This window comes from Myotis yumanensis, unplaced genomic scaffold (genome assembly GCF_028538775.1).
Source record: "Myotis yumanensis isolate MYYU_CA2020_CCGP unplaced genomic scaffold, mMyoYum1.0.hap1 SCAF_15, whole genome shotgun sequence".
Classification (NCBI taxonomy): domain Eukaryota; kingdom Metazoa; phylum Chordata; class Mammalia; order Chiroptera; family Vespertilionidae; genus Myotis; species Myotis yumanensis.
The window spans coordinates 31,010,578-31,036,038 of NW_027223766.1; positions in this window are offsets into that span (position 1 = coordinate 31,010,578).

Below are 25,461 nucleotides of genomic sequence, written 5' to 3' on the forward strand. Positions count from 1 at the left end.
AGCATTTTGTTTCCAGAACGGGCTGTTAGGAACACCTACTGCTCAGACCTGTTTGTCTCAGAAGAGGTGGTGAAGTAGCCACTTAGCATTGCCACTGGGAAAGGCGGTTGTGTATTTTGGGGGGAAATCAACTTCTTTAGCGGCCCTCCCAACAAGGGTCTATTCAAATGTCTCCGGAGGCGCTAAGGAACATGAGACTTGAGTGGAAATTTCACACTGGCAGAGAGAGCTGGTACTCACCAATATCTTTGTTTCTCCCGTTCTTCCTGGCCGCAGAACTAAAGGGTATTTCCCAGACCCTCCTCATGCAGATGCAGCCATGTGCCACTGTGTGGGCAGACAGGAGGGATGCCACTTCCTGCACTGGCCCATGAAATCTTCCACACACGGTCCTCTGGCTGTGATGTGAATGAGAAACAGACTGCTGTTGTGCCAAGCCACGGAGATTTGGGGATATTTGTGACAGCGGTTAGCCTTCCCTGACTAATACAGCTATTGTTCCACAAGACAAGGTCTGAAATCAAGTATTTTTCCAAAGTATCTGATGGTTCCAAGGACGTGCTTCATTGCATTGAACTGCATTGAACACAAGAACACGCTGCAGGACGGCCCAGCTTGTATTTACAAACAGAAAACTGTAGCCTAGGTGAGCGAAAAGAGACAACTCACCTATGGCTGTGTGTGTGTGTGTGTGTGTGTGTGTGTGATGCCAAAATATGTTTGATTAAAATATACACATTTTCCAGTATTTGGTTATAGGCTAGTCAGTCCTAATATTTAGTGTGAGAGGTATTGTTTGTCCTCAAAATGTCCTCTTACCATTTCATACTTGCTTCTATGAAAAAAAACAAGTTGTATTGGATAGAAGATTCAAGGGTAGGAGGAATACTGGTAAAGAGAAGCCTTTCATTTCAATGTGAAAGGATTAGCCTTAAGGCAGAGGGGAAAGAGGCGTTCAGGGAGCCTTGGAAGGAACAGGCTGAGCTGGCTTACAGAGGGAGGAAGGGCAACTGTGCAAGCCTTAGCAATGGCTGTTCTTGGAGAGTGGTAATAAGAACCACAGGAACTCAGAGGTGAGAATCATGGGTCAGATTGCCTGGAAGCTGAGCCTCAGGTGGGGGTTCTTGTGCAAGTGAGTTATGGAGACTGTTCTCTCCAGGAAACTTGTAAAGAAGTGGGAGGAGCAAGATAAAGCAGAGGAAGAAACTAAGGGAAGATGTGGTTTCAGGCAAGATCTAGCTTCATCTTGATCTCAGAGAGAGCTACAAGGCATGAATGATATCACAGAGTTACTCCATCTGAGGCATCGCTCAGTCATTTGCATGAACCATTGCCCAAGGTGAGGTCCCAGGCATTCCTGGACAAGGTGGCCCCCATTGACCAATGACAGTTCTCCAGAGAAGGCTGTAGCTGGGAATTATGAGTAGTCATTGCTCACAGTTTCTGGGAGATGGGTGCACTGCCTCCATGAAAGGGATATGGATGGGAACCCCATCATCTACTCCTGTACCCTGCTTGCATGCTCAGACCCACTTAATTTTTAAGTTATATTTATTCCATTCATGCAAAGCTCCTCCAGGATTCTGATGGATCACAGTTTCTAGGGAAACATAAAACTGTTGGTTAATGAAGGTCATATCCCAACGTCGTAATTGGTACACGCCATCCCTTCTCCACTAGCTGTTCTAGAATCTCCTCCCTCTCACCTAACATCTCTGCTGGTTAAGATGGCTTGTCTGGTAGGGTGACCCAGATCTAAATCTTTGGTTGTGCTGGTGGGGCAGTCTAAGCCCTTGGTTCCCAGGCCCTTATCTAGCTATGATTACTGTTCTTGCCAGTTTATGACCAAAACAGCATGGTAGGACCAAGGGGTACCCAGTTTATCCTCTGAGTTCTAAACATAATCTTACTACCCTTGTTATATAGTAGCAGCTCTATCTCTTCATGATAATTAGGGTCAATTACCTCTGCCTACATGGCAAATCCTTTCTATTCCTGTTGCTCTACTGGTACAAGGGGCCAAAAGTGGTTGGGCTGGAACAATAATTTTAAGTTTAGTGAGACTCTTAATGAGACCCTTATGGAAACACCCTCTATCTGCGAACCAGGACCTCTGTAACTACACAGACTGAAGTCACAGGAATGAGAGGCACAAATTCCTCACTTAGGTCACTGAGAGTGATGGAGAAAAGGACCATTGGTGCTTTATCCTTTGTTCCTGAACCCATGTGTATCCTAGTGGTTGGCACACAGTATCATACCTCTCTCTGCCTTTGCCCTGGGATTTGACATTGTGTGTGTTTTTTTTTAAAAAAAAAAAAAAATATATATATATTTTTATTGATTTCAAAGAGGAAGGGAGACTGTTAGAGAGATAGAAACATCAATGATGAGAGAGAAACATTGTTCGGCTGCCTCTTGCATGCCCCTTCCTGGGGATCAAGCCTGCAACCCTGGCATATGCCCTGACCTGGAATCGAACTGTGACCTCCTGGTTCATCAGTTGATGCTCAACCACTGATCCACATTGGCCTGGCTTGATATTGCTTTAAAATTACTATCTTGGCTGAGAGGTTTCTTCCAACAGTTAAATATGTCTACTCTGATTATACATTTGAGAACCAGGTAAATAGCTCTAGATGGTTCCATGTTTCCGGTGGACACACTGTGAGATTGCTCTGTAGCAGGAGTTCACTTATCCTTGGGTCCCCATGAAACCTTACACCGCCATGTGGGCCATGGGAGCACTTTGGGTCTACCAGTATCAACTTGAACCCAGCATCTAACAGCTTTCAAAATATCTGAATATTTCTCTATCTCCAGTATGTTGTTACTCAAGTAAATAACTATAGGTCTGTATACATTTGCTGTGCTTTTATAGAATTCTCCTTCTCCTTCAGTTGATGGAGTGTAGGTTTGAGAATTGGCTCAGGTCTGGAAACATCAGAAGGCGGTGACTTTTCTTTGGGGCAGCAGACCTCAGTCTTCTGTTTATCCATCCTTGATTTATTTTTATTACCCATATTAAGCAATATCCTTGCTGGTTGTCTGTCTCTTTTGCCCTTAGTAACACTGTGTTCTTTTAGCCGTGTCTGTAGATCCCTGTGGTTCAGGGCCTCCTAGCAACAATTCCAACCTGCATGCCAATTAAGGTAATTATCCTACCTTCCTTCTGATGGTTAAGTGCTGTCACTGGCCTCTGTCATTCTGGACCCTCATCATCCTCATTGCTACCAGGGACCCCAGTTCTATGGCAGCATGGCCCACTGTCAGTTTTGATCTACAGAGGACACACACTAATGAGCTTCTCAGCAGTGCTCTGTCCCCATCACCTGAGCCTGGGGAAAGCAGGTTATTCCTGGAGCCCTCCAGAGGAACATAGTTAGCTGGTGGGTGTAGGACATAGAGAATAGATGTATTTTTCCATGCTCACTTCTCTGAGCTTTTTGATCCTTTCCTTTATACTTGGGTACTGCAATTCTGGAATCTCTTCTGTATTTCATATGGCCATTACCTTTATTCCAGGCTTCCGAGAGCCATCCCTGCACTGTGGCAGGATTAGTGTTTAGGTTCTTACCAAGATAAGTCCCGTGTCATGTGAGGTGTCCATGGATTGATAAATTATCCGTATCCAGCTTTATATTTCATCTCCCTTGACAACCCCCTCAGGATCCTCTGCCAGGCTTACTCTCAGTATCAAGGTCTAACTTTCCCCCTATCAATGTCTTGGCTTTAGGAGACTTGCCAAGCTAAGAATTTAATCCCCTCTGAAGTTTTCCAGCGCTTACAATTAGGTTCTGGGCTCAGTTTCAGCACACTTGGCCCTCCAGCTACAGGAGATGGGGGTCTTTTTAAACACCAGGAAGGAGGCTTTTTGACATTCGGATCTTGCTTTAAACTGATGATGAATCTACCTGAGTCTGCATTTCCTCCCTTTAAGAAGCAGCTACCCAGTTCTGCAATCCTTATAATTACGACTTCCTCAATACCTGCAAAATGCCAGGGATGTTACACAGAAGCCAGCGCATCCCCTCCTACCTACATCACAACCCAATTCCTGGTAGTGAAAAATGCAAGTGCACGTCAGGGACTCTCGATAACTCATCTACCTCTGGGAATGGGACTTTTATTACCACCCAGAGCTGAAAATGGGATTCTTATACAATTAATTTATGAAGGTCATGCTCTTGGGAGAAAGCTGTAAAAGAAGTGAGGATGCAGGATATGACAGGAGGGAGCCAAGCAAAGATAAGGGTTCAGCTAACATCTAGTCTAACTAACCCTGTTCCCACCTGGAGCTCTGGTGACTGAATGACAACACAGAACTGCTCCACCTGAGGCAAAGGGTCCAGGCTCTTCACCTCCTTGTATTCTTGAATCATTCTGTCATTGGCCATTGGCCACTCCCAGCGAGGGGTTATGTAACCTCTTGGACATTGACAGGTGAGGCAGTTCTTGTTAGCTGGGGACAATTTTCCAGAGAATGGTGCATCGATGTGTCCTTAGAGGTTGACACTCACAGAACCTGGAGGATGGGTGCACCAGCCTTGTAAAAGGAGGTGATCTGGGCAAAGTGTCAATGAAGCTATTACAGTGAGAGAGGTCTCTGCAGGCTGAGTGGTCAAGGAAGCTGCCATAGCTATGGAGAGCCTTCATCTCTGTGTCTAAGAAGCGGGTGTGTTGTGACCATGATCCTTGATGTGCTAGTTTGATGAAGCATTAATTCATTCATGCATTCATTTATGTATTCATTCAGCAAATATGTATTTGCATGTCTATTATGTGGCAGAGGCTACCCTTCTTGGCACTGAATATGCAACAGGGAAGTAGGAAAATGTGGTCCCCGACCTGAAGGCGCTTGCAGCCTAGAGAGGGAAGTAATTGCACCAACGTTACAGTGGAGTTGCACTGTGTGTGCATTAACCATCACCTGTCAAACTAGATGCAGCCAGAAAGCAAAAGATTGAACCATTTAAATGCAGTGGGCTCTTTGCCCAACATCAACTCAATGAATGTATTCCCTACACTTAGTAGGAGGGAAGAGATGTGGGATAGCTGTTTTCTCAATCAGAACCTAGCCTGCTGGTGTTGGATTTTATTCTACTGAATTCATATGTAATATGTTCTGTTAATTTTGTGAGGTCAGCTCATTCCAACTGCTGTTTAAAAAAATGAGAACACAGATTGTGAGTGGAGGGGGTACCCCATTCTGGAAGCTTCTGAGTAGGTCCAATGCATGTAGCTGGATGTAAACTTTAACCTGCGTTTAGGTGTCTATAATCTAGCCTACCAATTTTCATAGGTGCCTGCTAGCTGCAGAACAATATTGCTTTGACCTGCTTTTTTCTTGAAGCGCAGCCTACATGGAGCCATTTGAGCCCTGGAGCGGGCAGACTTTGGGTAGGGGAAGTGCTGGTTTCTGTAAGACAGAGCATACAAACCAGCACTCTTAGGTTTGCACAAGTCCAGACTGATGTGCTGATTCTGGGCCCTTGGCCTCTGTCTCCCACTGGAAGGAGAGAGCTCAGGTCTTTATATTGATTGGCTACAGGCAAGTTTGAGTCAGCTGATGTGTAGCAATGCAGTATTGAGTTGTTGAGCTGTGTTTGTGGCTCGTCTAGAAATGAAGGCTTTTTATTGGGTTATTGTGAGGATGGGTAATGAAAGCAAGTAGTCATCGAAGTTATTGATGACTTCGTGTTTGGAATCAGTAACTAGGGTACACAGGGCTAGTTGATTTGCTAGATTTAGCCATAAAGTATGAATGAGAATTAATTGGTGAAAGGCTTGTTAATAGATCATCATAATGCATTCTTTCCTTGTCTAAGGGAGAAAATTTCAGCCTTTGAAAAAGGAATTTAAAAAGATCAATAGTCTATTTGAAGCCATATTTTCAAAAATAATCTATCAGGGTCAGAGAAACTATGGAGTTACATGACATCTACTGACGGTGGGGGGTATCACAAGTCAGGCTCGGCTGAGAGATGCTCTCCCCCACCTATAAATACTCGCCACAGATATCTGCATGTGGAAATATTGCAGCTCTGCCCTATGAAACTAGAAACCTGGTGCCGAAGTTCCCTAGTCAGCTCTTACTCTTGCTGGGGTTGGATGGGAAGTGGTCAGGCCCAGGAGCTAGCGTTCGATTTAACTTCCTTCAGCTTGACGGATGATGCCAGCAGCCTGCTTCTAGCCCTGCCTGAGAGCAGCCTACTAGAGATTTGTGAGCTGTATTGTACTCAGGAGCAAAACATTTCACTGTCTTTCTACCGGAGGGGTGCTGCTTACTATCAAGGGCAGAAATCTAGCATAACTCAGATGAAGCCTAGACCACTGCATCGAGGCAGAGAGAATTAGATTTCCAGCCTAGGCAAGAGATTCCAGTCCCTGCTACATCACTTATCTAGTGCCACGATAATGCTGCATAGAAACAACCACCAACATCAGTGGCCTGCATTAGTAAACATTTAGTTTTGCTCATGCATACTAGTGTGTGGGTTGGTGAGGTGGGATTGCTCATGAGGGTCAAGCTTCGCTGACCTAAGCTGGGCTCTTTCATGTATTTGTACTCAGCTAGCAGGGCGTCTGGGGGCTGGATGTCTGGGATGGCCTTGGATTTGCTCTGCTGGCATCTTGTGCTCCATCAGACTAATCCCAGATTGTTTTCCAGGTGAGGCAAGGTCCAGAAGAGCAAAGGAAAGCATTCAATGAAGTCCTATAGAGGCAAAGGGTTGGCACTGGCAGGCCTTTCTGTCTCTGCATTCTCTGGGCTGTAGCAAACCACAAGGATAACCCAGATTCCAGGGGGATGGGGAGAGCTTCAGAACCCCAAGTGAAGGGCATGCATGCAGGAAGAGATGAAGAATTTGAGCCATTTTTGGACCAATTTACCATACCCAATTGTGCATAAAAGTTCCAGGTGCAAGGAAAATTTATTGCTGAGTGGTTCATGATGAGCCAGTCACAGTCAGATTAGACCTTTGTGAGAGAACTCAATACCCTGTGTCAGTCCTTCCTGAACCAAATCTGCAGACTTGCTGCCCTCTGACACAGGCAGAGCTTGTCTTCAGTAGCCTGCTCACCTGTCTTTGAGCCATCCTTTAGTTATTTTCCACTTTCACATCTGCTTTTCAGCAATGTTTTGGAAAGAAGCTTACAAATTTTTTTACCACTGGGGTAAAAATAATGGATAAAGGTGAAATGCATTGAGGGCTACCAAAAGGAAGTGAACCAAAAGGAATGGAGTGCAGGTGCAGAGTCTTAGGCATTGGACAATAAGTTGGTGCTGGGCAGGAAGTGTCCTTGTCTTGCAATTACCTTACTGTGCAAGCATAGGGCTCTGTTGTCAGAGATCTAGGTTCCGATGGAGCTAAACTGCTCAGTAGATACTTGGGTTTTGGCAAGTTCTTTGACCTCTTTGAGCCATTGTATCTTCACCGATGAAGTAGGAAAAATAAAATGTACTTCAGAAGTTAATATGAAATTCAACGATGTGATGTCATGGACTCTTTGCTCTGCCTGACAAAAAGTAGATTCACAGCCAAGTTAATTCCTCCACCACCCCATCCCATGTGTCTCTGTATCTGTGGCTCGATAAGAAATGCTGGGAATCACTGCCAAGGTTGGAGAGAGCAGCAAATCTATATTGGGTATCTCCCTATTGGCACGACTGTGCTTATTCGTCATTGGGGAAATGAATATGTCTATGGCATGGCCCTTGTCAGTGAGGAATTTATAATGTGGTCGTGCTTAGGAGTGAGATTGAGAACTCTGAGCCTCTGGCTAAGGAGTTCAATGTCCCATCTCCGTTCACTGACTTTTCCATGGCATTCGGGGAGAACGTGACTGTCTAGAGGACAAAATGCCCCGCACTGAGAACTGGCCAGGCCAGTTCGTGGGTTTGGCAATGGCCATAGAAATGGAAGAGGAGATTTGCTGGAGAAACATGAGATAATAGGATAAAGCTCCCGACAAGGTGCCTAGTATATACTAGGCCCTCAAATGCTAGCTCTCTTCCTCTTTCCAGTAGCAGCTTGGCGGAGATTCAGGAGTATATACTTTAGTCCCAATATAACTAATTACAAATTTAAAAGTGCCCAATCACTCAAATAATGGAACTGTGAGTTCTTTGAGGACAAAAACTTCCATTCCACTTCTGTGTGTCTTTGAAGTCTGCTGTATACATATACGTTTTTTCCCAAAAAAGTATACACACTTTAATAGCTCATAGCTGTGGATTCTTATTACATTTTGAAATTGAAATGTATTCTGCCTGTGTAATTATTCAAAGTGTGTCTATTTAAAGTGTATTATTCTAATGGGTAGCATGAAAAATTCTTTTTCTAGTGATAGAACAATTCTGTATCTTGATGGTGGTGGTTGTTATACAATGTGTACATGTAAGAAAACTGCACAGAACTACACACATATATGTGAAAAGACACACATATACAAATTAAAGCATGCAAAAATGGGCACAATCTGAATAAATCAATAGATTGTCCTAATGTCAGTGTCCTGGCTTGGATATTGTACCATAGTTATGCAAGATGCCACCATTGGCAGAGCTGGGTGAAGGGTACACCAGACTTCTCTGAACTATTTTTGAAACCGCCTGTGAGTCTATAATGAATTCAGAATGGAAGTTGTTATTTAAAGTTAGTATTATCTATGTGCTCTTATAGAAACTGTTGTTACCTCTTCAGTATAACTTAATCTACTGTTTGCATATTTTTCCCTCTTGAAGACAGGAACCCAGTCTTGTTTACTATTATGTCTAGCCTGGCATTCAGCAAATAAAGGGTGTCCCTCCAAAATGTACATACACTTTAACAGCTGGTAGCTCACTTTAGAAATTTAAATTCATTTTAATAAACACTGCCTTTATAATTATTCAAAACGTGTGTATACATTTTGGGGGGACACCCTATATTATCAAATTATTGAGTGAGCACTTGAGTGACTCTTCCTTTATGAAGAATCTAAGGCTTGGCTTAATTAAGTCAATTAACTAAAATTAGTTAAGGCCACTTCTTTAAGGTCACAAACTAGTGGTGGTTTTGGGGCTTCCTGGCTCTATCACACTACACGGTCCAGGAAAAGACAATGTTAGGAAGGCAGGTCAGTGACACGAGGTCTAATGACTACATATTGTACTGGAATGAGTGCCCATCCTACTATTCTTTATGGGACAACAATTATCTGAGATTAAGGTGAAGTGAATAATGCCTTACATGGTAGGCTTTTGGACTCTTCCCCCAGAATGCACTGGGTATACCTGTGCAGCAGGACGAGCTGACAGATGTGGGGAGCCCCAAAGAAGAAAGGCTCATTCTGAGACTCCATCACCTGCTACTACTCATGCCAGATCATTTTAATAACACTCCCCATTTTGCTTTGCATCCACAAAACACTTTACAGCCATTAACTAATTCCTCTTCCTTTATCATAGTCAGTAGCTGTCCAGTGCATTGCCTTTAAATAAACATTCAGAACAGAACAGCAAGACCCCCCTGTCAGCCACGTAAGCACATGACATCATCAAATGGCAGACAGCACTTTACATTTTTCTCACCAGGATGATGTTGCTTTGGAGAGCAAAGCCCTGATAGGACGGGAGATGCCATAGGAAGCAGAGAAAGGTGACCCATGGTCATCCTGCTGCCAGCCTAACCCCCTCCTTTTCCTCCTGGTGTATGTGTCTTACCAAAACGCACAAGGCCATTGGTTACCTGGTCTTTGCCTCCCGCACTGGGTTTTTCCTGTACAGCTCCCAGGTGTTTTCCCGGTCACATTGGTCTTTTCTGACTTCCCACATTTCACCTTGACCCTTCCCACATCTGAGCCCTTTTCCCTGAGACGATCTACTTCCTTTCCTTCCCTCTTTGTAACCTTCCCAATTTCACATCCCCTGCTATAACAGTAAGTTTTCAAAAAAGACGTTTCTGACCCATCCTGTGCTAGTTTAGCATGTACTATTTTACACTCTCAGAGTACTTGATATTTTTTGTATCCATTATCATATTGTATTTAGACAAAATTAATGACATAATTAGCTGTTCATCATCTGCCTTCTCTATACTATAAGCTCCATGAAATTCTGTGACACTAGTACAAACAGTAAGTATTTGTTCAGAAAATGAATCAATCAATGAATTAATATCGTGGGTTAAGAAAGGGAGGGGGGAGGTGGGTGATGACATCCAGAGTAACATTTCACACATTTCTTTAAGCTGCTGAATCTGCTACCTGTAGAGAAGTTAAAATGCTTCCACAGTAAATAGATAAATAAACTCGGTACATCCAGATGATGGAATATTACTCTGTACTAAAAAGAAATGAGCTATTAAGTCTTGAAATGACATAGAGGAAATAAAGTGTATATTACCACGTGAAAGAAGCCAGTCTGAAAAGGCTACATATTGATTGAACAATAAAAAGATCAGAGGTTGCCGGAGGCTGGAGGAGGGGGAGGGGTGAATAGGCAGGTCGCAGGGGGTTTTTAGGACAGTGAAACTCCTCCATGATATCCTAATAATGGATACATGCCATTATGTATTTGTCCAAACCCACAGAGTACATAACACCAGGAGTGAATTGTGAACCATGGACTTTCAGTGATTTTGATGTGTTGATATAACAAATGTACCATTCTGGTGGGGTTTGTTGATAGTGGGGAGGCTATACACATATGGGAGTGGGGGGGTATATGGGAAATCTCTGTACCTTCCCCTCAATTTTGCTGTGAATCTAAAACTTCTCTAAAAAAATAAAGTCTTATTTTTTTAAATATATTTTATTGATTTTTTTTACAGAGAGGAAGGGAGAAGAATAGAGAGTCAGAAACATCGATGAGAGAGAAACATCGATCAGCTGCCTCCTGCACACCTCCCCACTGGGGATGTGCCCGCAACCAAGGTACATGCCCTTGACCAGAATCGAACCCAGGACCCTTCAGTCCGCAGGCCGACGCTCCATCCACTGAGCCAAACCGGCCAGGGCTTATTTTTTAAAAAAAAAAAAGCCAAATGGTGGTTCCCCCAGAGGCTGGGGTTGGAGAGTGGAGAGTGCTGTTAATGGCTAGGGGCCTTCCATGTGGGTGCCAGACCAGCTCGTTCTGTGCCTCCACACCTCCTACCAGACTCAGTGTGCTTTCTTCTTTACTTCTCTAGTTGTAGGACTTCCATTCAGCCAGCTTTCCAGTGGTTCTGGATGATGGTTGTTTTGTATTTTGTTGTAATTTTGATGTGGTTGTGGGAGGTGGTGAGTACAGGTATTTATCTCGCCACCATCTTGGTCCCACCGAACCTAACACTTTAAGGAAGAATTAAGAAAAGAAAAATGGAGGCTAACATTATAAGCACCTTCTCTGGTTTTTGAGCTCTGGGTCTAGTTCTCAAAAATGTGTTAATTAGACTAATATCTCACTTATAATTTTCTACTTAGTAAAATAGATAATCTTAGATGTGGGAATATAATCTTTTACCGTGACTCTCATTAGAGCTGTTTTTATTTTGAATGAGAAACCATATAGCGTATCAATTTTAACGATTCCTGAGTTGGCACCTTTATAAAAAAGATTGCTTACTAAACCCCATGTACTGAGTTCTACACAAGGGTCCCCTGTGTCCCTGAAGACCTTTTCTTTCTTCTTCTTCTTCTTTTTTTTTAATATATATTTTATTGATTTTTTTTACAGAGAGGAAGGGAGAGAGATAGAGAGTTAGAAACATCGATGAGAGAGAAACATCGATCAGCTGCCTCCTGCACATCTCCTACTGGGGATGTGCCCGCAACCCAGGTACATGCCCTTGACCGGAATCGAACCTGGGACCCTTCAGTCCGCAGGCCGACGCTCTATCCACTGAGCCAAACCGGTTTCGGCACTTTCTTCTTCTTTTTAAAAACGTTCTACACATTTATCATCCATCCCAAGTCTGGAACATCCAGTTTGGCTCCCACAGAGGATCTTTGTGACAAGAGCTGTTTCCTTCTCGTGTTCATGCTGGCTTTCATTCCTGAATGCTCTGCATCAACTGTAAAAATATAAATAGAAGCGTAGATAATAGTATTAACATATATGGATGTCTTATCCAGCTCAGGCTGACAAACAAATGATGGGGTGGCTTAACAACAGACATTTATTTTCTCACAGTTTCGGGGGCTGGAAGTCCAAAATTGGGGTGCCGGCATGGCATGGCGGGGTTCTGGTAAGGACTCTCTTCCTGGCTTACTTCTTGCCATGACCTCACGTGGCCTCTCCTCAGTGCATGTATGTGGTGAGGGAGAAGGAGGGAGGTGTCTGTCTCTCTTCTTATAAGGCCACCAGTACCACCAGATTAGGACTCTACTCTAGTGACCCCAGTTAACCTGAATTACCTCCTAAAGCCCCTATGTCCTAATACAGCAAAATTTTATTTGGGGCTTCAACCTATGGATTTGGGGGGGGGGCACAGTTCAGTCCATACATTGGATAAATATTTAAAGTTTCCCAATAAATTCTCATTACATTCTTTATGTGCTTTTACTTCATTACATTCTTTACGTGCTTTTACTTCATTATTTCCAAAGCATTCGCATATGTTATCTCATTTGATTAATGATTGATGGTTATATATTTCCGGTTTCAAATCACTGAGAATTAAGAGATAAAAGTGACTGTTCCAGGTCATATGGACAAGAAGTGGCAAAGCAGGGGCTGGAACTCAGATTTCCTGATCCCTTAATGCAGAGCTCTGCCCACTGCAGCTCTGTTCTCTAATCGTATTTGATCATGGAACCATCTCTCTTCTAATGCCAATTGTTGTCCTTATAATGCACTACAGCAGTTCTCAACCTGTGGGTCGCGCCCCCTTTAGCGGTCAAACGACCCTTTCACAGGGGTCGCCTAAGACCATCCTGCATATCAGATATTTACATTACAATTCATAACAGTAGCAACATTACAGTTATGAAGTAGCAACGAAAATAATTTTATGGTTGGGTCACAACATGAGGAACTGTATTTAAAGGGCCAGAAGGTTGAGAACCACTGATAGGACAACCTGTGTTTAATTCCATAGCTGTGGAATTTGTGGGAAGAGGCAGAACTAGAGCTCTTGCAGGAAAGTGAATCCCCGAGAATCGCGGGCCACCCTGGGACCATGTTCTGTCTTTATGAGAAACTGGCAGATCCTTCTCAGATCTCCTGCTTTGTATTAGGGGTGACGTCATTAGTAGGGAGGGGTGATTTGTGGCACTGAGAAGACCCTTTGTTGTTCAAAATTATCTTCTTTTTACTTAGCCAAGCTGCCAGACATTCCACCAGTTAGAAAGATCACCCTATCCCAGAATTTCATACACAGGGTCCCCTACTTGAATGTCTACTCTGTCCATAAAAATCCCTCTGTACTGTTCCTGAAATTCTGCCACCTCCCTTCATCACACCTCTTGTCAATCAAGGCTCCTGATCACCCACCACGTCTGCCCTTTAGAAATGAAGCCCATCATTTCTTTTCACACTCATTCTCACCACTTCTCAGCACATCCAGGGAACATTCTGAGCTACATGCTTGTGTTCAGGGCAGAAGTTTCCCTGTGAAGAGCACCTGGTGGTTCCATTAGGGTCGAAGCCCCTCCCATATGGCTGTCCCCCACTTCAGCATCTTTTGTCGCGCGCTCCTCCTCTGCCACAGGCACTGCTCAGTGCTCAGGAAACTGTCTTTTGTCATTTCAGTGGGGGCTGGTTGACTTGACTCAACAAACCCCACCCTACAGTCAGGAGGAGATCACAGTGGCGTGCGAGGACCCAAGCAACACTCATCTGATTACTAGTGATGTTAAATCTAGATTTCTCTGCAGGGAGGCATGAGGTTCTATAAATCGATTTCACCTATTCCCCAAAAAGTTATTGAGCACAGCTATGTCCCATGCACTTTGCCTTTCACATGGGATTAAAAGGAATAGTAAAACACAGTGTCTGTGCTCACAGAGCCCGGGAGCCCAGTGGGAGAGACAGACAAGGAGAAAGCAATTCACTGAGCTGCGTGCAGAATCTGCCTCTTCCTGTGCAGATGAGGTGGATGGTGCGTGCCAGATTTTCACCAGTAGCTGCTACGTCCATCTACCCAATGCATAACGGGCAACCGCTTTATGCTAGACAGTTCGTTAAACCATAAGAACACAAGACAAATAGAACAAAGGCCTCAACTTCCAGAAGCTCAGGGTCTCCCCCCTACCCCCACCCCCCGCCCCCGCAGTTTAGATGAGTCTTGGTTACATGGCACAAGTAACCTATGAATCCATGAATGCAAATATTCTAATCTAGAAGCTTGAATTATGAGTGTGAAAGGAATACATTTAGTATAGTTTGCAGATCTTGCCCAAGGACGCAATATAGACAAAGCATAATTGTCATATAGACACAGCATAATTGTCAAGGTCATGGGCTCTGCAGGCAGACTGTGTTGGCACTAGGCTTGACTCTAACCTTCACGGTTGTGTGACCTCAGATATGTTATGTGACCTTTCTATGTCTCAATATCTTCGTCTGTGAAATGGAGATAATAATAACATTACTTCATAACTGTTGTAAACATTAAATGGATTTAGACCAAGTGCTTAGAATGATGCCTGGCCTGAAATAAGTTCTCATTAAATGGTAGCTATTGCTGTTAGTGTCATAATTATGCTTGCACAAGTTTTCCCATTACCAAAAGGCTCTCCAGTGGAGCCGGGGAGATGTCAGTCCCCAAAGTACTGTTAGAACCATATCCACTGGTATTTACTGGTATTTCTTCCTTTCCCAGTACCAAAGTCTATGCAAAATGGGCTGTTAAATTCTGCACTGGTTTGAACATTGGCTTTTGACAAAAGGATTAAGCTCTGTGGATTCTGGTTTGCTTTTCTCAGCATCTCTGCTATCCTTAAACTGTTTAGTTAACCTTTATTGGCCTCGATTTCCTCAAAATGGAGACAAAACAGCTGCTCTCCCTGTGAGACCCAAGTTCAGTGGACATGGACGTGCATCCACCTGTTTCAGGGTCCTGGTCCAGCCTCTGATTCTTCCCACTAGAGAGGCGGAGGTGCAGGGCAACCTTGGCCTCAGTGAAGGAGACATTCTGGCCTCTGCATGTGAGTAGCAATGATAGGCTCCTTGCTTATTTGCCCCGTTTCAGTCCCTTGCATTGGAAATTTCCAAAAGGGATTAAAAACCTACTTTAAAATAAAAGTTATTCCTTTGTGCCTGGCCGGCATGGCTCAGTAGTTGAGTGTTGACCTATGAACTAGGAGGTCATGGTTTGATTCCCGTTCAGGGCACATGCCCGGGTTGCAGGCACGATCCCCAATGATCCCCAATGTGGGGTGTGCAGGAGGCAGCTGGTCAATAATTCTCTCTCATTATTGATGTTTCTACCTCTCCCTTCCTCTCTGAAATTAATAAAAATGTATTTTAAAAAAGTTATTTCTTTGTGAATAATTGACTATATCCTATAAATTAAATATTACCCAGATTACTGAATAGTTAAATGAAGCCTTATGACTATTACAAGCATAGAACCTGAGAATAATCCTGGGTTAGGCTGCCAGTCCCATCTTCCAAGGTCAGGGTCTCAGCTCGGTTCCTGTGCCCACTTGATCTTGAGTTGCTTTTCTTTTCTCTTGGTTCCACATGTGTGTCACAGGGACCTTCTCACCTCCGTCTGGATTTACCCAATTTGTAGGCTTTGCTCTAAGTGCTCAAAGACGGTCACTTTCCTTTTATCTGTGCTCTTTCCTCCTCTGTCACTGCCTTCCCTGAGCCTCCGCCTTTCCAGACCCTGCACACCCCTTGCGCGACCTTGTGTGACTCAGTTCTGCCTCCTGCTTTGGTTCCGCGGGCCTCCTCACTTCCCTCCCCTCTGCCTTGCGATGCTGGGCTTGACCCCATGGCACAGTGCGTATTTTCCAACCTTCCCTGAGGTTCTGCTTGGTACGAAGGCTGTCTCTGTGGTGTCTATTTGTCCCCCAAGGTAAATACTTTACCTTGAGATGCTCATGAGAGTCCTTATACTGACTCCCTGCGAAAGGTCAACAACAGTCAAAGGATCCAGTTAGGTTAGAGAGAGCCCAGGCCTGAAACCCTTCACACTTATAATCCATTCTTATTCACTTCTTGTGGATTATAAACACATTTTGGACACATCAAGGGATATACAAGTATAATTGTTTATTTTTTTTTGTGAGTTGAGTCAATTATTTTATAACAGAAGCACATTTTTAATGAGTCAATTTTATTTTATCTAATTTTTTATCCATGTACAAAAATGGCACATATTTAATGTATATAATTTGATGTGTTTGGACATAGTCATATACACATGAGAATCATATATTTTTTTGAAGAGGGAGAAGCAGAGAAGTCAAGAAAATATTTGAAAGGAAAAATGCAAGCATCCTTCATTTGACTCGTGGCTCAGAAATAGAATTAGCTTTGCAGAAAGTAGCCAGTGTCCTGACTTCCCATCCTTTCAAATAGGAACAAAATACGCATTTTCCATATTGACCTGAGCCCTAATAAAGGAGAATCACTGATCATAACAATGGCTAACAATGTGCCGAGCACTTATTATGTACCTGATGTTGTCACTGGGCTCACCTTCTTATGGAAGTTTATTTATCTTTCTTGAAAGACTGGTGTTGCTCTGGCTGTGATTGCTAATCCTCTTGGTGGCCCTGGCTACTCAGCCAGGTTTATGGGTGCCGCCTGCGCAGAAACCCGGTGGCATACCGGCAGCGGGCACAACCCATCTGTGTGGCTTTGCTTGTGCAAAGCTTGGGATGGGGCAGCTTGGCTGGCTTATATTAGTCTTGTCCTGTCATTCCCTTGGGGTGCAGTGTCCTGCCACACGATGCTGTCATACGGGAAGCAGGACCAAAGTCCCCAAAGTCGTGGCTGTCAAGTGCACTCTCCCCAAGAAGGTAAATCAGGAGGAAGTGACTGTGTGGTTGGGAGAGACTTGGCTTGGTGGGCCCTGGGACGGACACTCATCCAGAGGCAGCTGCAGGCAGCTATTTTTGGATTTGATACTTTAAATGCGACTCCAGTCTGCCAGGCACTCTCTGAATGTGACTGACACACTGACTGTTGACAATACAAGGTGAATCCTGCAGGCCCCTTAGGCATGTGGCCCTCTGCCTCCAGACAACGCTCAGGGTGAGAATGGAATGTGGGATTTTGTTCCAGAGGCATATCGGCCTGGGCTTTTTTTTAGAAACCCTCTTGAGAATTCTCCAGGCTTCTCTTGACTGACAGCCAGCGCCGAAGCGCTGTCGTCTGAACATGTAAATCCTTCGGGCAGCTGGCACACGGGTTGCTTACAAAAGGGGTTTGAGATCTCGAGTTTGATGGCTCTTCACAGCTGTTGGTTCCTTGTGCTGTTGCAATTCTTTGTAGGTTTGGGTTCTTCTTTGACCAATGGATACTCTGACATGAGAAGGGCACCAATTAGAAGTCATGGTAACAAGGGCTGGTCTGAGAGATGGGTTTTTCCTATTTTGGCAAACTCCAGTATCCTGGCCAATCTAGAAGTTTCCAACATTGCATTCCTTAGGACATGTGTTTTGCAGAATGTTAATAGGTAGACGAAGAAGAAGGGGAAGGAGGAGGAGGGGGAGGAAGAACTCTGTAGTCAAATAAATGTAGTCAAACTCTTTCTGCTCATAGTGTTTCACTCTTGGAGGTTTTTTTTTTAGATTAAATATATTTTTATTGATTTCAGAGAGGAAGGTGGAGGGAGAGAGGGATAGAAACATCAATGATGAGAGAGAATCATTGATTGTCTGTCTCCTGCACGCACTGTACTGGGGATCGAGCCAACAACCCAGGCATGTTCCCTGACCAGGAATCGAACCATGACCTCCTGGCTCGATAATAAAATTTCTGAGAAGTTCTACAGCCAAGATGCTTGTATGACTTCAGCCACATCACCCCAAGCAATTGATTTCGGAATATTTTCCAATGACATCTCTCTGTATCCTTTAACACCTATTAACACTGTATATGATGCATTTTTGGAAAATACTCACATGGGGAAAAGGCTCTCATTCCCTGAAACATGGCTCCCCAAACATGACCCAGCAGCTCTGATTGTGAGAAATGCAGGCCAGGGGCCTTATGAGCAAGTGAGGGAATGGTTGGCGGTTTAGAAGCTGTGTGCTTACTCTGCACGGCTCAGCTCAGGTCCTTCCGGCCTGGGGTATCTTCTCCGGTGACCCCATTCCAGAGTTGCTTCTGTTTTCTGCTTTTACCACTCATCAGCTAGTGGGTTTCCACTACACTGAATCCTGTAATCATGACAAGGAAGCATTTGAAGCCACTTTGAAAAACAGCAAATCTGGCCTTCAGGTTTGAAGAGCTAAAGAACCAGAGTAGATAGTTTGTTATTTTTTTACATGCCTAGATCATTTTTGTCTATGTGTAGGACTACTAGGGACAGGGGTGTAAATTTTGTGAAGACTTATGTTACTTATGACCCAAATGACCTTTCCGAAAAGGTTTACCCATGCACATTTCCACTGGACATGATTTCAGAGAGGAAGGAAGAGGGAGGATAGAAACATCAATAATGAGAGAGAATCATTGATTGGCTGCCTCCTGCAAGTCCCCCACTGGGGATGGAGCCCACAACCTGAGCATGTGGCCCTGACTGGGAATCGAACCATGACCTCCTGGTTCATAGGTTGATGCTCAACAACTGAGCCTCACTGGCCCGGCTATGTAGTTATTATTCTTAACTCACTATGTGACCATTAGTTCCCAAGACTAGGGAGGAATACATAGAGGCAAATGGGGTAAATAGAACACCCTAGAGGCTGCCACCTCCCAGCCCTCAGTAACTGGGGCTTTCAGCCCTGTGGGGCGGCTTGGCGACGGCAGGCTGTCATCAGCTGTCTTGGGAACAGCCCAGTGCAGCATCCAAGAGCTTCTGCAACTTCCAGAATGTGTTTTCCTGGCCAATTCCTTCCTACACACTTCCACTGGGTGTACACATGGCAGCTTGACAATAGCTTGATATTTATAAGTGTGATCACCTCACCCTGCAAATCCAGAAGGCTGTCCCCGCGGAAGGACACCAGCAGCCAGATCTGTCTGATCCTGTTACTGAGGTGGGCAGCCCGGTTCTCACAGTCATGCAAGTCCTGCTCACACAACAAGGACTGGGAAAAGGATGCTACACACTCTGGTACCCTGCAGATCTCGGCATTCCCCAGACCTGTATTGTAAACATGAAGAAAATTAATACTACTAGTAGCTAACGTTTAGTGAGGCCATACGCCATCTCAAGCCCCGTGCTAACAGCTCTATATGTGTTATCCAGCAGCCTGAAGGATTCCATTAAAACATAAGACTATGTGATTCCCTTTTGGAACTCTTCAGTAGCTTCCCATATAAAGCCAAAAACCCTCAACTTCAAGTGCCCTACATGGTCCCCCCCCAACCTGCCCTCCCACCCACCCCACTGCCACCTACACGAATTCATCTCTTCCTCTGCCCCAGCCACACTGGACCTCCTCGCTTTTCCTCAGACATCCAGGCACACTGCTGCCTGGGGACCTTCACTTTTGCACACCCCTCCCCCGAATGTTTGACCACCAATATCTCTAGTTACATACCCATTTCTGGTCTTCACTCAGAAGTCACCTTCCCAGTGAGGTCTTCTTTGGACAATCTACCAACCTGCCTTCAGACCTTCCTTTCCCGATAGCGCTCAACATGCTCTTTACACATAATCTAGCTGGTGTACTGTTCATTCTCCTGTTAGAATGTAAAGCCCCTGAAGGATGGAGATCATCTTCTTTTTTTATCACAGCTGTATTAACAGCACTTGGGAGAGTGTCTGCATATAGTAGGTGCTCAATAAATATTCGTGCATAAATGAATAAACTCAACACTCACATCAGCCCGAGGAGGAAGGAGCCATTGTTGTCTTCATTTTTCAGATGCAGCAATTTAAATGTGGAGAGGTTAAGTCATCGGCCCAGGAAGCAATGACACTGGGGTTTGAGGCCCTGCTCTTAGCCACTGTTCTCTGTCTCTCTGAGAGAGTTGTGTGGAATCCTCCCTGCTCTTAATGAGGTTCAGCTTCCACAATTAAACATCCAGGACTACTCAGGCTGGCCCCAACATCTTTCCAAAGATAGCACCCTCCCTCAGCCGTCGACCCTGAGCTCCAGCCAAACAGACCATGATGTTGCCACTTCTGGGATTTGGCTTACACTGCTTCCTTCCTCCTCAACCTGTTCAACCCTTTCTCTGCTTCTCGGCTCATGTGGGGAACGCCACAAGTGCATGAAGCCCTCTGATGACCAGACTTCTGTTGTTCATGGTAGCTGCACATAGGATCAACTCTCTTCCCTGGTTCTTAGGCGGAGGCCACTTCTGTTTGACCTTTGTATTTTCCACATGCCTCTTAGACACTCTGCTCTAAACATCCAACAAACACACAGATACCTCCCAACACAATGGAGGGGCGTATTTCAGAGTGGGGAAAATTTCCTAACACAGACATCCCAATATTCCACGAAAACAGAGTTTGATGTTGAACAGGAAGCACCATTTAGAAAAAAAAAAGGATTAAAAACCACCAATCCACTCAGCACGATTTAGAAAATCAATCAAACTAGGTGTTTGGTTGTTTGACATTTGTCGACAAAACAAGTAGATTGAATTTCCTCTGCTTTCTATGGTGGTTTTTTTTCCCCCGTTATATAAAATGCCCTAAGCTGCTCTACAGACATTAATCTCTTAATTCTTTCAGAAATATGTAATCGTTTAATAGTTTGGGGTGGGGAATGAGGAAGGGGAGAAAGGGAGGACATATTTAAAACAGATACAGAAGAAGGAACTGGGAGGCTCATCTCTGGTGGCTTCCTTTGTAATTTTGGTCATCGGCTCATTGAGGAAGCTTTGTGATCTCAGTGACCAAATGAGGACACTACCATCCACACCCAAATGACAAGGGCATCTTCTTAAAATAAAAGAGAATTTAAATATAAATAACGACCTATATGACATTTTTGACAACACTAAGTTTTTAGTGTTTTTAGTGTTGTCAAAAATACTGTAAGAATTCAAATTTCATTTCCCCCCTTGGCAGCATTGCTTGGTAGCTTTAATCAAACAATGAATGCGTTTAGTGACCTATCACTTTAATTCCATCTCCTTGCTCCCAAATCCTTCCCACTTCTCCTCCAGTGCCTCCTTGTGCCTGCCTTCCCATCTGGTGGGGCTGGAGGATAAGGATGGGGGTGCAGGTTGATTTGAAATGTGGGGAGCGTGTTAGATTGGGGCTACAGAGCAGCCCACCAAGATCCTGCCTAGATGGCATATAAAATGAACAATAAGCCCTAACCAGTTTGGCTCAGTGGATAGAGCGTCGGCCTGCGGACTCCAGGGTCCCAGGTTCGATTCTGGTCGGGGGCATGTACCTTGGTTGCAGGCACACCCCCAGTGGGGAGTGTGCAGGAGGCAGCTGATCGATGTTTCTCTCTCATTGATGTCTCTGGCTCTCTATCCCTCTCCTTTCCTCTCTGTGAAAAATCAATAAAATATATATATATATATGAAATGAACAATAAGAACATTTTTGGTTTTTGGTGGTGGTTGTTTTCCTGCAAGACTTCTCCAAGCCATTAGCATGCTATGCCAGGCATGGTGAATCTTGGAGGGGAGAGCATAGCACGTACTCTTTTCCAAAGTTATTTGACCATAGAGTCCCCATACCCCTTTCTTCAAGGGTATCTGTATATCTTTCTATCGAACATTTTGGAGGCCCTGTGAGAAGTATTGTGGATGATTTCTGTGTGAGAGACATGAGCATGAAACATGACTCTTGGCTGGGGCTGAATCCATGCGTGAAAACTCAAAGGCAAGATTCTCCAGAGGCTGGTTGGGAAGGGGTCCTGGCTTTCCTTAGGATGCGAGAGACAAGACAGGACATCGGGTTCATTTCATTAATTGAATCATAATTTACAGGGAGTTAATTACGATAAGCATGGAGACAAATTTGATCCCGAGAAAGAAGACATTTGTACTGTTTTTACATGTTCAGGATGGAAGCAAACCTAATTCTCATCTTTCTTGCAGAGATTGTTTAACTGCCACTCACTTTCCTTTGAAATGCCATGTGATGACAGTTCTAGAATATGCAACTTCACTTAGGTACTTTGCTACTAAGACAGATACCATATGGGCATCATTTTTGTGCATCTCCAGTGGCAAGTTCTGAGTGGCTGTCGGTAGAGTCGTGACAACTCAGTATAAAAGAACGATGAGCTCTGCTCTGCAGCCCCTTCCTTCCTAAACCAGCGATTTCACACCTTTCAATTCCCTGTAAGTAATTGAACTAACTGCTTACATGGTCCTTTTGAAAAGAGGTCCATCTATTGGCTTAATGCTTAGGATGCATTCTTTACAAATTCAGCCCTGAGGACCCAATCAGACGGTGAAATATGTCTGGCTGGGCCACTGCAGGAATTGATTAAAGGAGGCTCTTGCTAGCTTCTTGGTTCTCTGCTGAGCAGGAATTAAGATGCAAACAAGATGTTGTCCTTAGTTTTAGTGATTGCAACTGAGAGGTGTCCTCCCACTTAAGTGGAAGTGACTGAGGCCAGTTCAGAAGTTTTTTAAAAAGGCGTTATTTTGCCCTAACCAGTTTGGCTCAGTGGATAGAGCATCGGCCTGCAGACTCAAGGGTCCCAGGTTCGATTCCGGTCAAGGGCATGTACCTTGGTTGTGGGCACATCCCCAGTGGGGAGTGTGCAGGAGGCAGCTGATCGATGTTTCTCTCTCATCGTTGTTTCTGACTCTCTATCCCTCTCCCTTCCTCTCTGTAAAAAAAAATCAATAAAATACATTAAAAAAGAAGGCGTTATTGTGCCCTAACCGGTTTGGCTCAGTGGATAGAGCATCGGCCTGCAGACTGAAGGGTCCCAGGTTTGATTCTGGTTGGGGGCATGTACCTTGGTTGCGGGCACATCCCCAGTAGGGGGTGTGCAGGAGGCAGCTGATCGATGTTTCTCTCTCATCGATGTTTCTAACTCTCTATCCCTCCCCCTTCCTCTCTGTAAAAAAAATAAAATCAAATCAATAATATATATATATATATATATTAAAAGGCATTATTTTGAAACAGATGTAGTTGCTGCTCTGAAATATGTCAACTGTGCAGGGCTTGGAATGAAAGTGTGGTGCAAAGACTCTCTGGCCAGGTGAAGTTGGCAAGGCTATTCTGGGCCCTTCTTTCTCTGTAAGAATCGGGAGTAGGTTTGGGTTACCTAGAAAGCATCCTGGCACTAGGACTCTGATGGAAATTGTAGGCAGAGAGGAGCTCTCCCTCTTCTTGTGGCTCCAATGGAGACCAGAGAAAGGTGGGGCATCACAACTCCATCTGAGCAGGGCTCTGAAGACCTGCCCCAGTCTCTTCTCCATCCTGTCTTATCTTCCCTCTGCTCTGCTTTTCAGTTTTGTCTAGTCCACAATGCTGAGTGGACCCAAGCACAGAGTGTAAAAGTCAGGACTGTGTGAGTCGCAGGTTACAGAAACCCTGCTCAAACCAATTTAAAAGACCAGTAATAACAGCAAGAAGAAGGAGAGAAAGAGACTGATTTTATTGCCCTTAATAACTAAAAAGTATCCTTCAGGCACAGCTGTATCCAGGTGCTAAAATGTCTTCAGGAACCTATCACTTTTCTCTTGGCTCTTTTGGCTTCTTTCTCAAGCAGGTCCTCCTTTCGCGGGAGTAAAAATGGCTACAGGTAGCTCAGGGCTGATAGTTAGCAAACCTGATAGAAAGGGAGTATTTCTTCTTAAGTCCTACGGTTCATTTGCCATTCCTCAAACAAGTGGCAGGAGACACACAGTGGGCAAGACAGGTGAAGCCTCTGCCTTTCCCGGTTGGCACCTCACTGGAGTAATTACATGGTGTATGTATCCTTGAATCAATTGCTTTGTCCAGGGGATTGAGGAAAGCTGTATAGCCAGCCTGAGCCCGGATGGCCCCCACTGCCATCCAGCAAAGCGGAGACATTGGAGGAGAGTGCTACCTTGCCCCCAATATCCCACTCTCTCAGTGGCACTTTTTATTTCTCTCTTCATCATAAAGGCTTATTTGGGCAACCTAACTATCTTCTCCAGTTTAGCCAATAATGATAATAATGATAAGTGTTTATCGCATGGCTTTGCATACATTAACATGTAATCCTTACCACACCCCGTTGGTAACATATGCTTTATGATGTCCATCCTAAGGATGAGTAAACTGAAGTACAGGGAGGTGGGTAACATTGCCATAGTGCCCAGGCTGTCGAGAACTGTGTATCTGGGACTTATTGAAGAGAACCTGGCTGTGGTTACATGTACTTCTTTCCTGCCAGCTGATTCCTTTCCCATAGCATGGGGAGAGGGGGACCTGGAGAGTTTAAGGGGGAAACGGGGCCATCCCTTCTAAACAGCAACCCCAGAAGGTGTCTTTTACTTTTGTAACAGGTATATGTCTGAAGCATTTTTATTAATAAATCAATTCCTCTTTTCCCTTTGTAGTCTTTGATAAAATGCCCAATGAATATCACAGGCTCCTTCACTGTAACCGAATTTTATTGAACGGATAATGACTTAAAAGAATTGGACACTGCTTGGGGGTTTTGATGGTGGTTTTTACTCCAGTGAGTGCTTGTTACAAGAAGATGGGTTCTCACCTGTTAAGTCATCTAGCTCATCCTAATTGATATGATTCCATCTTTTATCACTGCGGTGCTTATGTTCTTATAGAATTGTCTGCCCTTTAATTTAGTCGAAGGGAATAATAATATTGCTTTGCACCGTTATTTTTTGTTGATTTTTAATCAGCTAGGAAACATACCAGTTTTTCCCTAGCTTGTCTGCGAAGGTCACTTATATTCTTGTGATGCTTTTATTAGAATGAATTGAACTGAAGACTAATAGATGTATGGTCTGGCCAACTAGATTCTGTGGACCCAGGTGACAACGTTATCTTGAAGTGACCAGAAACTGAGGCTTTCCACTAGTTAACAGTAGGAAAATGAGAAGTAATTGTTAGGTGCCCACTGGCATTGACACACTCTTTGAAATATGGATTCTAATGACCGATTTTCATATGTTATTGATACAACAGACTATTTAGATGTGCAATAAGCCAGTTGCCAAATGTAAGATACTAATCCATGTGAGTAATTGTCATGGAATAGCTCCAGAAGGCTCTTACAAGAGTCAGATAAAAGGTTTTCAGGAAGAACTTATATTTGTCAATTGATTAGAAAAATGGAGTGTATGTCCTCTCTTCCTTTAGAAGAGTTGTTATTTCTCAGAGTGTTGAGAAGAGAACACAACATGCCCTTGACCATCAGGTCATCAGTTTCAGAGGCTGTCGTTTTCTGGGTAGTTAGAGTTCAAGATTTGTTATGTTTGACCGTCATTTGTAGCTT